This window comes from Canis lupus, chromosome 32, assembly GCF_003254725.2.
Source record: "Canis lupus dingo isolate Sandy chromosome 32, ASM325472v2, whole genome shotgun sequence".
NCBI lineage: Eukaryota > Metazoa > Chordata > Mammalia > Carnivora > Canidae > Canis > Canis lupus.
Genome location: NC_064274.1, coordinates 23,937,868 through 23,951,339, shown reverse-complemented (window position 1 = coordinate 23,951,339; position 13,472 = coordinate 23,937,868). Strand labels below are relative to the sequence as shown.

At 43.8% G+C, this 13,472-nt stretch overlaps 1 long non-coding RNA gene across 1 annotated transcript; it reads left to right on the top strand.

Annotated features, from left to right (window-relative positions):
• Positions 1-321: 321 nt before the first annotated feature.
• Positions 322-736, top strand: LOC112644599 (uncharacterized). The gene is made up of 2 exons (XR_007407759.1): positions 322-405; positions 618-736. It is a non-coding gene; the product is annotated as an uncharacterized LOC112644599 (long non-coding RNA).
• The last annotated feature ends 12,736 nt before the right edge of the window (positions 737-13,472 follow it).

Sequence of the window (13,472 nt, the reverse complement as noted above, 5' to 3'; positions counted from 1 at the left end):
AAAGCCTTTAAGTTAAATATAGTCATTTAATAAGCTGCAATGCTGAAAAACCTTACTTGGCAAAGTCCATGAAAAGGTCTTAAACCTAATTAAGCACTGTATCATCAAGTCCCATTCAGATTTCAGAACAGGCCAATAAATAAATCAGGGCGAACTTCTACACTGGTATCTATTTTTAAAGACCATAAGAAAACTTGTATTTAAAATAGTCTTTGTCTATCGCATTGTTTTTGTTTTAGAGGTCATGCATGATACATCGTGGCGTTGACGTGCAGTCCCAGTGTTTTACATAATCAGTGTTTAAAAAGTGCTCTAAGTAGATCGTTTCTTTTCTCAAATGCCAGGCTGTGTAGGATCAGTACCAGGCCCTCCTTGGTTTTTGAAAACGAAGATACAGATCCTCTAGTAGGTGAATATAGTCCGTCCTGGCTGGTCAGCGTGTGCGCGTGTGTGTGTGTGTGTGTGTGTGTGTGTGTGTGTGTGTGAAGTGGGGGCTTCTTTTTGAAGTGGGAGATGAAGGAATGAGGCTGTTCTCTCCAACCGGGGGGGCTGGGAGGGCTTTCCCAGTCCAGAGGACTGACACACACTTCTGCTTTCATTTCATGGACCGCCCTTAGGTGAAATCTGGTTCAGCACTGCACCAACCACCTTCCCCTCTCCGAAGCGCACCTCGACACCCTCCGGCCACCCGGCGGGAGCGGGTGGAGGTGGGGGCGAACCTTAAAAAAAATAAAAAGTTTGCAAATGCGAGCGTTCCCCTCGGGTTCCCGCTGCCGGCGGGCGCTGGGACGCGGGCGGGGAGGGCGGGGAGGGCGGCCGCGGCCCGGGGTCCCGGGGTCCCGGGGTCCCGGGTCGCGGCGCGCCTCTGCCCCGGCCGGTCCCCCGCGCCTCTCCAGCGCGGTCACCCGGGTCCCGCGTCGGCTCCAGCCCCGCGGCCGGCGCGGGAATGAGGAAGTCCGAGCAGCGCAGGGGGTGCGGGGCGGGAGGTGGCGGGACGCGGGCCACACGTCCCCGGCGGGGCCCCCGCTGGCCCGAGTTCGGCTTACCCTGGCAGGCGAGTCCGCGCTCGGCCTCCCCGCGCCTGCGGGCTCCCCTGCGGGCTCCCCTGCGGGCTCCCCTGCGGGCTCCCCTCCGGGCCGGCGCGGGCCTGCGGGCGGGCGAAGGCAGGAGCGGCGGCCGGGGCTGGCGGGCGGGCGGGCGGGCGGGCGGGCGGTGTCTCCGGGCCGGGCCGGGCCGGGCCGCTCAGCGCCGCGCCATGTCCGCAGCGCGGGCCGAGGGAGGCGCAGGGCGCGCGGTGGCCGGGCCGCGGCGGCTCCGGCCTGGGCTGCGCCGGGCGCTGTCGGAGCAGGGGCGGCGGCGGCGGCGGCGGGGCTTGGGGCGCGGGGCTTGGGGCGGCGGCGGCGGCGGAGGAGGAGGAGGAGGAGGCCCGACCGACGGGAAGGGCAGGGGAAGCTGTCAGCGCGTCGCCGGCCGCGCCGGTGGCGAAACCTCCTCTTCCTGCCCCGGCTCGCGGGTGCACTTCTCTCTCGGCCTCTCTCGCTCACTCTCTCACTTCCTGGCTGGAAATTCCCACTGACGTCGAGAGAGAAGACAGACCGACGGACACCGGCGCGCACGCAGCGGGGGCGGGAGGTGGGGTCGCCGCCGGGGGCGGGGGAAGCCCGCGCTGCTGGGGGCCGCCGTGCGCCCCCCGCCCCGCGCGCCCCGCGCGCCCCGCCCGGCCTCGCCGCCCCGCCCCGCCCGGCTCCCGCCCCTCCCGGCCGCCGAGGGGCGCAGGCCGGGGGGCGGCCGGACGCGTGGGCGCCCCGCGGAGCCCCGAGGGCAGGGGCGGGCGGGTCCGGGGCCCCGGGCAGGCCCGAGCATCTGGAGGCGATGCCGGCGCGGCCTGGAGCCCGGCGTGCGGCGCGGGGAAGTGGATCTCATGTATGGACGCCTCGGAGCCGTCTCGTTTACCCTGAAACCTCTCCGCAGGCTGAAGCGGGACTGCTGCATCCTAACCGACTTGTGTCCGGTGGATCCCGAACATCTTTAAGACCTTCTGCGAGGTCCTCAATCGCCTTCCTGCTTGTGACAGTTCTTCAGAACATTCATCCGCAGGGTGTTGTCAGGCCTTTAGGATAATCGCCGCGGATAGAGTCATGCAGCGGCGGTAGCGCTACTTTTGGGTCGCAGCTCGTGAAGGAAAAACTAATCCAGCGGATGGGAGTTTTTCTGTCTTTCTTTCTGGAGGGGCCACTACGAGAACCCCAGTGACCACCATCCACTAGCTTTGGGGCTTCTTCATGTTCCAGGCACTGTGTTAGGCAAGGGCTGGGGATACTTAAGGAAAGACTAGCTCCCAGAATAAGAAACCTTGAGCTAAAGTAGATACTACAAGGCTCATTATCCCACCACTGAGTTCCCTGGCCACTGTGTAAATTTAACTTAAAACCTTAATAATCTCGCAATAACTAGGTGGTGTTATGGTGTTGCTATGGCATTTGATTGCCCTTGAGAGTTGGCCATTGTTTTCAGGCTGCTCCCAGCCCCCCCCCCTTTACACCCCCCCTTTCGTCCCTCCCCGAGGCTATGACAAGGTTCTCCAGTGCTTGGCGGAGGAACAGAGACCCATTTGGCTGGGTCTGGGGGTCTGGGGGGAGTCTCTGCAGATGAATGTATAGTGTAGGTAAAATGATTTTTGCCACTCACACGAGTATAAAGAGTGCAAATTTCCATTAGACAAAAGAGCGTTAGGGGAGTAGTTTTCTTCTTTATGGGGCAGATGTGAACATTCACAGGCTTCATGCAGGGGTGTGGGGTGTGGGGAAGTGGGGATGGCATGGCCCATTGATGAAAGAATGGAGAGATAGGATTGCATGACATATTTTGGGAACAAATAAAAAATTTTTTTAAGATTTATTTATTTATTTATGATAGAGAGAGAGAGAGAGAGAGGCAGAGACCCAGGCAGAGGGAGAAGCAGGCTCCATGCCAGGAGCCCAACGTGGGACTCGATCCAGGGACTCCAGGATCGCCCTTGGGCCAAAGGCAGGCGCTAAACCACTGAGCCACCCAGGGATCCCCAGGAACAAAAATTAGAGAACATTATTTAGTAAAATGGAATTAAATCAAATTTCAAATTCAAAATTATCCCACAGGAGAAACATAAAATTGAGGATGGAGTGGGAAGAAGCAAGTATATTAGTTTCCTGAGGCTGCCATAACAGTTACCAAAACTAGGTGGTTTAGAATAACAGAAAGTTATTCTCTCACAGTTCTGGCGGCCAGAAGCCAGAGATCAAGTTATTGGCATGCTCCCTTTGAAGGCTCTAGGGAAGAATCTTTGCCTCTTCCTAGCTTCCAGGGGCTCCCACAATCGCTAATACTCCTTGGCATTTAGCTGCATCCGTCACACATCTCCCTCTGTCTTCACATGGTTTCTTCTCTGTGTCTCCTCTGTGTCTTTATAGCTGTATCTCTCCTTTCTCTTATCAAGACCCCAGTCATTGAAGCCCACCCCAATCCAGTATGATTTCATCTTAACTTGATTACATCTGTAAAGACCCTATTTCCAAATAAGGTCACGTTCATAAGTGCCTTGGGTTAGACTTCAACCTTATCTTTTAGGGGAATGCAATTCCATGTATTATAGTAAGCAAAGCTGTAAAATTTCCCCATCTGCTCTTTTTGGTTCAGCGGTTAATCTTCCTATACTCTTGATTTGTTTCCTAACACTTTCTCTACACCTGGTACATACCTGCTTTAAGGAATGTTTCTTATAAATTCACTACCCTAAAGTGTCAAAGGGCATTTGCCATTATCAGGCTACAAAGAAAAAAGAAAGCCTAAATATAGAATTTCACACATCAGGACTGTGGAAAGGGCAAGTTGTGTTGTGTTTGTCACCAGTCTTTGAAATTACATAAACAACCCTTCTCCTGAAGCTGAGTGTTGGAAATGTCAGTGTCCAGAGAATTTTGAGGTTGAGAACTCTATAGTGTGTGCATTGACAATGAAAAAATGAAACAGGGTGTGAAGGGGGATTCACAAATACAGATCCATATATCTGAGTCTTACAAACTCTCAGACCCATCTTAGTGATATAACAGGCCTAAATTGTATTTCTGTAGAGGTTGCAACTTGCTTCAGGTCATGAAACTACCTTCAGATGCTTAGAAACACCCAGGTTACAGGCCTTGGCCATGGGCGCCAAGATGAAATAGAAAGGTTTTACTAGATTTGAAATCAGACTTGAGGTGGAGTCTTCGATTTGCCTTGAATTATCTGTGTAACCCTCTGCCAAGTAATAGTTTGTATGAATTTCAGTTTCTTCACCTGTACAATAAGCATGACATTATGGCTTATATTGTCTATTTTGCTGTATAATAGCTTTCTATAATGTCTTACATTTATATGTTGTATTGCTATGATCTGAATATTTGAATGTTCATATGTTGAAGTCCTAACCTTGAAAGTGAAGGTATTTCATAATTGATTTAGTATCCTTATAAGAGACCCTAGGAGCTTCCAGTCTGGTGAACACATGGAGGTGGGGCGGGGGGGGGGGGGGGGGGGGGGAGGGGAATGGCATGCCTGGAGTGAGCATGGAAGCTCTGTGCCCTTTCCCCATACCTTGCCCTGTGGATCTCTTCATCTGGCTATTGATTCACATCCTTTATCATGTCCTTCAATACACTGGTAAATGACACAGAAATAATTCAACACTATGGACCATTTTTCCACCTATGGACTATATATCATCCAATGACTATCAGTTTGATGGAGAAGCCATTGAGGAGTACATATGCTCCTCCATTCAGTAGAGGCACGAAGAGGGTATCATTTGACTAGTGGCAGCTGTGTCAGACAACACACACACACCAGCCAAAAAATCAACAAATTATTTGGAAGCTATTACAATGGTTTGTGGAACAATTTGTGCTACAAGCAGATCTTCTGGCATATATAAACCAATTCCTGAAGAATGGACAGCAGCTGCAAATATACAGCTTTAGTACTGCAAAGGCTGGTTTCCCTACTTCCTATCCTTCAGTGCATTCAGGGATGTTAAAAGAAAATATCACATTCAAACAACTAAAGAGATTATTAAATTCTCTCGTATGCTGTTGATAAAAAGAGGGAGAGACTCCAGAGACCTAGCTCCTCCCTTCTGCTATGTGAGGATACAACGAAAAGTCTGCAACCAGGAAAAAGGCCTCACTAGACCATGCTGGACTTTCAGTATTCAGAAACGAGAGATATAAATCTTTGTTGTTTATAAGCCACCCCGTTTGTGGTATTTTGTTATAGCTGCCCGAGTTAGCAGACTAAGATATATACAAAACAAAAACGTATGTATAACGTTATTAACAACCTTACCTCACAAAGTTCTAGAGAAAAAGAGGAGATAAAGAATGTAAGGCCTATACAAATGTAAACATTTATCCTAAGAAAAAAGACTTGAAATTAATTTTTGTCATAGGCTTCCAGGGCATATGTACTTGCACTATTGAAAGACACTGAGTAATATTCTCTCATCCTTGCAACGTCTCTCCGTACTGATAGTGGAGTATTTCATTTCACCACCATTAAAGTGCTTGCCATATTCTGTGTTGTGCTTGCACAGTTAGCATGTCTTATTGAAGGGACACTCAGTTAGCCTATATAAGTGGTTATAAAAGAGAAAGAAGATACAATCTCTACTAGAAGAATGACACCTTATGGAATAACCAAGACAAAAGCAATTTGTACAATGGATTATTTCACTAAGAGTAAAACCAACCTGATAGGGCAAAGAAATCATCTTCCTCTTTCAATTATATAAAGAATTGAGAATTTTATTCCCTTGGCAATGAAGACACACTGAAATAGAGACAGCAACACATTTAAAAGAAGAATGTCACTGGGGCACCTGGCTGGCTCAGTTGGTAGAGCATATGACTCTTGATCTCTGAGTAGTGAGTTGGAGCCCCGTGCTGGGAATAGAGTTTGCTTAGAAAACAAAACAAACAACAACAATGACAAAAACCAAACAGTATCATAATTCTAAAAAAAATAATACAATAAAAATTAAAATATTAAAAGAAGAATGTCCCTGTATCTTTCCTATCAGTTCAAACAAATATTTATGTACGACCATCACTGCCTTCAAAGAGTTCACAAAACACAAAGGAAGCTTAAAATTATTATATAAGGCAGAATATAGTGAATGTTTTCATGGAGGTATATTAAATACTTAGGTATAGGTAGAGAGAGATACCACAATGCTGTCAGTATTGTCGGGTGCTTATGCCCTTGGGCTGCAGAGTCGGGTGCTAAGTTCAGATCTGAAGCTGTACCTGTTTGTGCTCTTCACAGAAAGTAATTCGCTCCTGCTCTGCCCTGACTAGGTGTGTGACCCTAGAAAAGGAACATCATTATTCAAAGCCTCCTTTTTCTTACGTGTTAGACGTGATTACAATTAAATCCAACTCATATTGGTATTGTAAGGGTCAAATGAGATGCATACCAGATGCTCAGGAAACTCATTTATATTGTTTATTATTATGGATATTGTTGTTTTTCAAAGGAAAAACTTGATGAAGAAGATAGCATCTAGCGAATGTTGGAATAGTGAATAAGATATGATGGTGAATTGATGAAGAGAAAGAAAACAGATTGGATGAGGGGGTGAGACTTAAAGGCATGAAGTCTGGCTTTAAAACACACTTAGTGGGGCAGCCCCAGTGGCCCAGTGGTTTAGTACCACCTGCAGCCCGGGGTGTGATCCTGGAGACCCGGGATCGAGTCCCATGTCAGGCTCCCTGCATGAGCCTGCTTCTCCTCTGCCTGTGTCTCTGCCTCTTTCTCTCTCTATATATATATCTCTCTCATGAATAAATAAATAAAATCTTAAAAAAAATAATAAAACACAGTTTGTAACAAAAAGACTTCCACTTCCTAAAAGTAGAATTGTATGTTGTAATAATTAATATAAAAAAATCTAGATTTAGAGGCACCTGGGTGGCTCAGCCAGTTAAGCGTCTGCCTTCAGCTCAGATCATGATCCTAGGATCCTGGAATCAAGCCGCGGTAGGCTCCCTTCTCAGTGGGGAGCCTGCTTCTTCCTCTCTCCACCCCTTCCACCCACCTACACCCCCCCGCCCCCCGCTCATGCTCTCTCTCACTATCTCTCTCTCTCTCAAATAAATGAAATCTTAAAAAAAAAATCTAGATTTATTCCCAGACACCCACCTGCAAACGTTTTTTGTCTGTCACCTCTCTAAAAGCACACTCATAGCATTTAAAATATGTCCCATAAATATTAAGAAAATATTAAAAAAAGACTATTCTCTTAAAAAGTGTAAACTAAGGGCTTGATGGAAACAAGGGAAGCACATATTGTTTCAACAAAGAATTGGCCATAAAAGCATATCCTATACATGGAGAGACTCAGGAAGAAGGAGAGGATGTGAGAGAGCCAGGATTTTATTCTAAGTCAACCTGACATCTACATGTGGGAGGCTGAGATGCAGGTGGTGGGAAACAAGTTGCAATTTGTGAACATGTAGAAGTCCTGGCATCATTTACACTTTTCTTTGAGTCAGTAAAGAAGGAATGGAATATATATTGTTTTTCTCTTTATGGATATCACAAAATAATAGTCTTTTGCTGCTTCTAGACAATAATCATTCTGGAATTTACCAACAATATAAGTGGGCAAAACAAATACTTTTTTACAAAAACTTGGATAGTACAATATATCCTAAATAAATGAACTACTCAGTAAAGCCAGAAAGAGTTGATATTTTACGGGGTCCTTTCATAATCTAAGTAAAAGATGATTTGGACTCAAGCTAATATATGATAGTAGAAATAGTAATCTCTATCATTTATTGAATGCTTACTATTTGTGACATTGTTTCCAGTCATATTTATATGCTGTTTGGAGTAATAATACTAGCAACTATTTAAAAAAAAACCCAAATCAAAATAAAATAAAATAAAAATTTAAAAAACCCAAATCTTGATGGTTTAACACAATAAAAGTTTTAAAGTTTACTTTTCTTTCACACAAAACTCACTGCAGAAGTTTGTGGTTGGGTAGCTCACCTGGGCAGCTCTTTTGCAGTGATCCAGAATCTTTCCATCATCTAACTTCACCATTGTTATGTGTTGTTTCCAGTGTTGCCTCAGAAAAGAAGAGAGAGCAAAGGAAATGTAATCTTCTTTTAGCCGTCCTTTATTGTAAGTGACACCGTACTTCTGTTGACATTCCATGGTCCCACTTAGATGCAATGGACCTGGGAAACAGTTTGGCTGGGTGTTTAGGAAGAGGACACAGGTTAAGTGAGTGTATTGTTAATAATCGCTATACATTTATTAACTTATTTAATTCTCAAGCAATTGTATAAGATAGGTTGTTATTTTTTTTTAAAGATTTTATTTATTTATTCATGAGTGAGAGAGAGAGAGAGAGAGGCAGAAACAGGCAGAGGGAGGAGCAGGCTCCATGCAGGGAGCCCGATGTGGGACTTGATCCCGGGTCTTCAGGATCAGGCCCTGGGCCGAAGGCGGCACTAAACCACTGAGCCACCTGGGCTGCCCCAAGATAGGTTGTTATTACTCCTGTTTTGACAGATGAGAAGTCAAATCATTGTTCTAAGGTTTCATAACCATTATGTAGTAGGGGAAAACAGATTTCATCCCAGTTGATTTGGCTTTAACACCCATGCTCTCAGCCACTAAACTAAATTATATTTCCAACAAAATGAAAAGGAGAAGAATTTAAGAGATTTTTTAGAAATTAAGGCCAATAGGACATGTTTATAGATTATATGAGAAGAAGAGTGAGAGACAGCTCTGAGATTTTTCATCTGGGTAATCAGAATGGTAACATCACAACTGAGAAAGAACCTATGGGAATATGATACATTCAGTTTTAGACATGTTAAGTTTGGTAAACTCAATGAGATCTCCATGTGAAAGTGACTCATGCTCAAATGGAAATTAAAGCCTGAGGCTCAGAGAGACATAGGGTTGGAGCTCTAAATCAAGAAATAACTATAGGAGCACATGGGTGGCTCAGCTGGTTAAGCTTGCCTTTGACTCCGGTCATGATCCCTGGGTCCTGGGATCTGGGATCAAGCCTCATGTGGGGCTTCCTGCTGAGGGCTTCTCCCTCTCCCCACTGCTCCTGTTCTATCTCTCTCACTATATCTCAAAAATAAATAAATAAATAAATAAATAAATAAATAAATAAATAAATAATCTTAAAAAAAAAAAGAACTTAAAAGATGTGATAATTGTAATGAACAAATATTAGTGACCAAAGAAAGTTGGAAGAAAAGAGAACCAAATACAGAAATTTTTTTTTTTTTTTCAAATACAGAAATTTGAGGAATAATTATTGCTGGGATTGAGATATGTGTGTGTGGGGGCGGGGGGGAGGTCAGGAGATGCTTAAAGGCTCCCAAGGTGCCATCAAAGGCAGGTAGAAGGCCGAGAAAACCAGAGGAGAGAGAGAGAGTTTCCAGGAGCAGAGTGCTCAACAGTGTCAAATACTGAAGTCAGCTCTTGAAAGGTGAGGATGAGAAAAGACAGTTGAATTTGGAAATTATGAAATCCCGAGCATGGCTATAGGGGATGGTTGTGCAGCCAAGGGGGGAAAAAAAGCAGTCTGCATTCTGCTTGTCCTGTTTTCTCTGGAAGAAAAGGGAATTTTATTAACTCTCAAAATGGTGCTGATAACAGTGGCTGTGGTCTGATGTTACTATATGCAATTGTTTCAGTATAATGATGAGAGCCAAGAACCAGATCATAGGGGGCTGAAAAGTGAGTGGGAAATGAAGAGTAAATGCAAAAGAATCTCAGAGTTTGGAGGGAGAAGGAAGGAAAGAGAAGTTAGTGTGATTCTTCATTTATTTGACTAACATTTATGGAATTTTGGAAAGGTTGAAAGATAGTTTAATGGGTTAGTAGAGTTCATAAGAGAAAGAGGATTAACGTAGGGGCAAGGTGCCAGAAGAAAAGAGAACTGGGATCTGTGGAGGTCATAATCTAGGTAAAGAGATTAGGGAAGACAAGTCTTCCTGTGTGAAAAATGAGGAGGCAGAGCAAAGGTAAAAGAAGATTAGAAGATTAGACTCTAATCACCAGCTATAATGCACTAAACTTCAACTAAGAAAAGTTTATAAGGAGTATATTAGTTTGTCAGGGCTGCTGTAACAAAATGCCACAGGCTGGGTGGCTTATAAAAAAATTAATTTTTGTATTCTCCAAATACAGTCACATGCTGAACTACTGTGGATAAAGAATTCAGCATGTGAATTTTGGTCAGGACACGACTCATCTTATAATAGAGATATCCTCTATTGATTTTCATGAATACATGGAGCTAGAAAAACCAACTCATGCCAGTTTGCCCAGAACTATTCTGGCTCAAGCACAGAAATCCTTTGTCTAAGAAACCTCAGTCCCTGGCAAACCAAGGTAATTGATTAGGCTACATGAAGCCAACAAAATTAGTTTGAGTGAAACCAGACTGGCTAATGGGCATCCCATTTAGACAGGTGCCAATTACTTGTTTTTATGAAGGAAGTTTCTATTTCCTGAAAGATTCCATATCTAGCTGTCAATGCTATTCATAAGTGATGGTTTGAGGCCTGTATATCTCTCTTTCTGTATATATCTTTAATATGTTTAATAATCTATCTCTCTCTATTTATATCTTTAATAAGATAATTATGTCCTTGCATACATCTTTTTCGTGACAAGATTTTCAAAGAATCCTGAAGAACTCATTATAATAGTAATACCCATTATAATAGATCTCTATTCATGATATTGGTAGCAAGACTTCTATAGAAAACATTATCAGGACTTGTCAAAGTGCAAATTCAAACAATGCTGTTTATCAATTGACTATTTGACTGTTTCACAATTTTTAAAAACTTTCAGTTCAGTATACTTTAAAATTACAGCCATATCACATAAGTAAATTATTTTAGCAGCACTTATATTGTCCTTACAGCCAACCTTTTCTGAGGGTGTTAGTGGTGTGTGTGTGTGTATACACATGCCCACACAGTTGTAGGCAGATGCCATTAGATCTACTGAAGAAAGTTTGGAGTGACACTGGGAGAAACAAACCCTGGTAGTCCTGAGGCTATCACGCAGTGAGACCCACAGATCCTGAGTTGAAAGGGCAGTGAGGTTACCAAACCCTACTGACCTCAGTGGAGTCTTTTCCATTTGCCAAAGTTGTCTAAGATCCTCCTATTTGCTTCTCTAGTACCTGGACTATTAGCTCATTGTATTGAATTGTATTATATTGAATTGTATTATATATATCATACAAATCGTTAAGTCCATATTTAATTATTTTTTAAAGGTTTTATTTATTTATTCATGAGAGATACATACACACACACACACAGAGGCAGAGACACAGGCAGAGGGAGAAGCAGGCTCCACGCAGGGAGCCCTTCATGGGACTCCATCTCGGTCTCCAGGATCACACCCTGGGTGGAAGGCGGCGCTAACCGCTGAGCAACCCGGGCTGCCCTCCTATTTAATTGTTTTTAATATAAAAAATGTAAAACTTTCAAACATAATGTCACAAATTAAAAGTACAGAGTATAAAATATAACCAATTGGACTTCCTCTGTGTAGCAATCCGAGTGCGGATAGAAAACAGATGGTATCTTAACAGTCATGAAAGAGAATTTAATGAAGAAATTATTGACAAGGGTGGGGCAAAGTTAAGGGAAACCAATAAGTGGTGGTGAAGCATCCCAGAGATAACAAGAGCAGGGAGACTTTATCACGCCTAGGCTTTTAAGGGCAAGGAGAGACAATGGTTGCTCAGAATCAAGAAAGAGCTTGTAGGGGCACCTGGATGGCTCAGCGGTTGAGCATCTGCCTTCCCCCCAGGGCGTGATCCTGGAGCCCCGGGATCGAGTCCCACATCAGGCTCCCTGCATGGAGCCTGCTTCTCCCTCTGCCTGTGTCTCTGCCTCTCTCTATGTCTCTCATGAATAAATAAATAAAATCTTTAAGGAGAGCAAGCAAGCTGGTGGCTGTAGAAGAGTTTTAGAAAAGAGTTGGGCACTTCACTAGAGAAACTGGCCAGGGACCACTCACCACATGGCAGGAAGGGAAACAACAGAATATATTACTCAACCTCTCCCCCCAATTCACATCTCCAGTGTTTCCCGTTAAGAGGACTGAAATGCAAGCCAAAGCCACAGAGCAGGATGGAGAGAAGTGGAGAGAGAGTGGATCTGGAGGAGCAAAAGCAGAGTATCCAGACCATAATGCATATCCAAAGTCATTATTATAAAAAGAATTCAACTGGTCAGTTTATAGTGGTGCACGCAGACACCTGCTGTTAATTCATCTGTCCTGACGGGAACAGAGGGTGGTTGTGGGGCGTGGAATAGTACAATGCCTGGAAATATCATTATACAAGTGTGATTTTAAATACCCAGTAATCCAGTTCCGTTTACAAGCGCGTTAAAGGGAGATTATAAGTAGGCAAGAGAACTACCTATTCTTACAACAGACTAGATCAGCAGAAAGCCCCTCCTAAAACCAGATTACATTGGTCCATGGAAGATTAACTTTTGGTGGTTTGAACCTAAATTATTTCTAAAGCATTTTATCCACCTGGTCAGATCAAGTCACTTCTCAGTTCAAGATCTTCCAAAGGCTTCCTCAATCACTCAGCACAAATAGCAAAATCTTTAAAATGATTCAAAAGGTCCTTCAAAATCTGTTTGATGCTTCTCTGATTTCATCTTCTACTTCTCTGCTGGTTACTCTCTCTGTCCCCGGAAAGATGTTATTGCTGTTCCATGAACACATCAAGCACGCTCCCCACATTGCCCCCAGGACCTTACATATACGCTGTCTTCCATGCTCGAAACACTTGGCAACGCTCCATATGGTTCACTCCCTCACTTCCTTCACATTTCTGCATAAATGGCACTTTGTAAAATAGCAGCATCAGCCCTTCAGCCTCTGGAATACAATTGAAATATGATTGAATACAATCATATTTATGTAACACTGTTAATTCGAGTCACTTTTTTCTTTTTCAAAGTGTGATCTGGCTATATTCAAGTAGCAAATCTTATATTTTGGAATTTCCTTTAGTGTCACTTGATTGTCATTGTTCTTAAGAAATTGTTTCATTGAATATGTAGTCTAGATTAGGAGTTACTTTCTTTTCATACACCGAAAGTTTCATTGTACTCTCTTTAATTTTCATTGTTGCTTTCAAAAAAAGTCAGCCTGGATCAGCCTGATTGCTCCTTTTTTGATCTTTTCTTTTCTTTTTTTCTGATTTTGTTGTGATGGGGGTAGGTGTGGTCTACTTTTATATGCCCTATTTAGATTTTATTGTGTTTTTTAGTTTTATTTATTTTATTTAAATTCAATTAGCCAACATATAGTACATCATTAGTTTCAGATGTAGAGTCCAGTTATTCCTCAATTGCATAGAACAACCA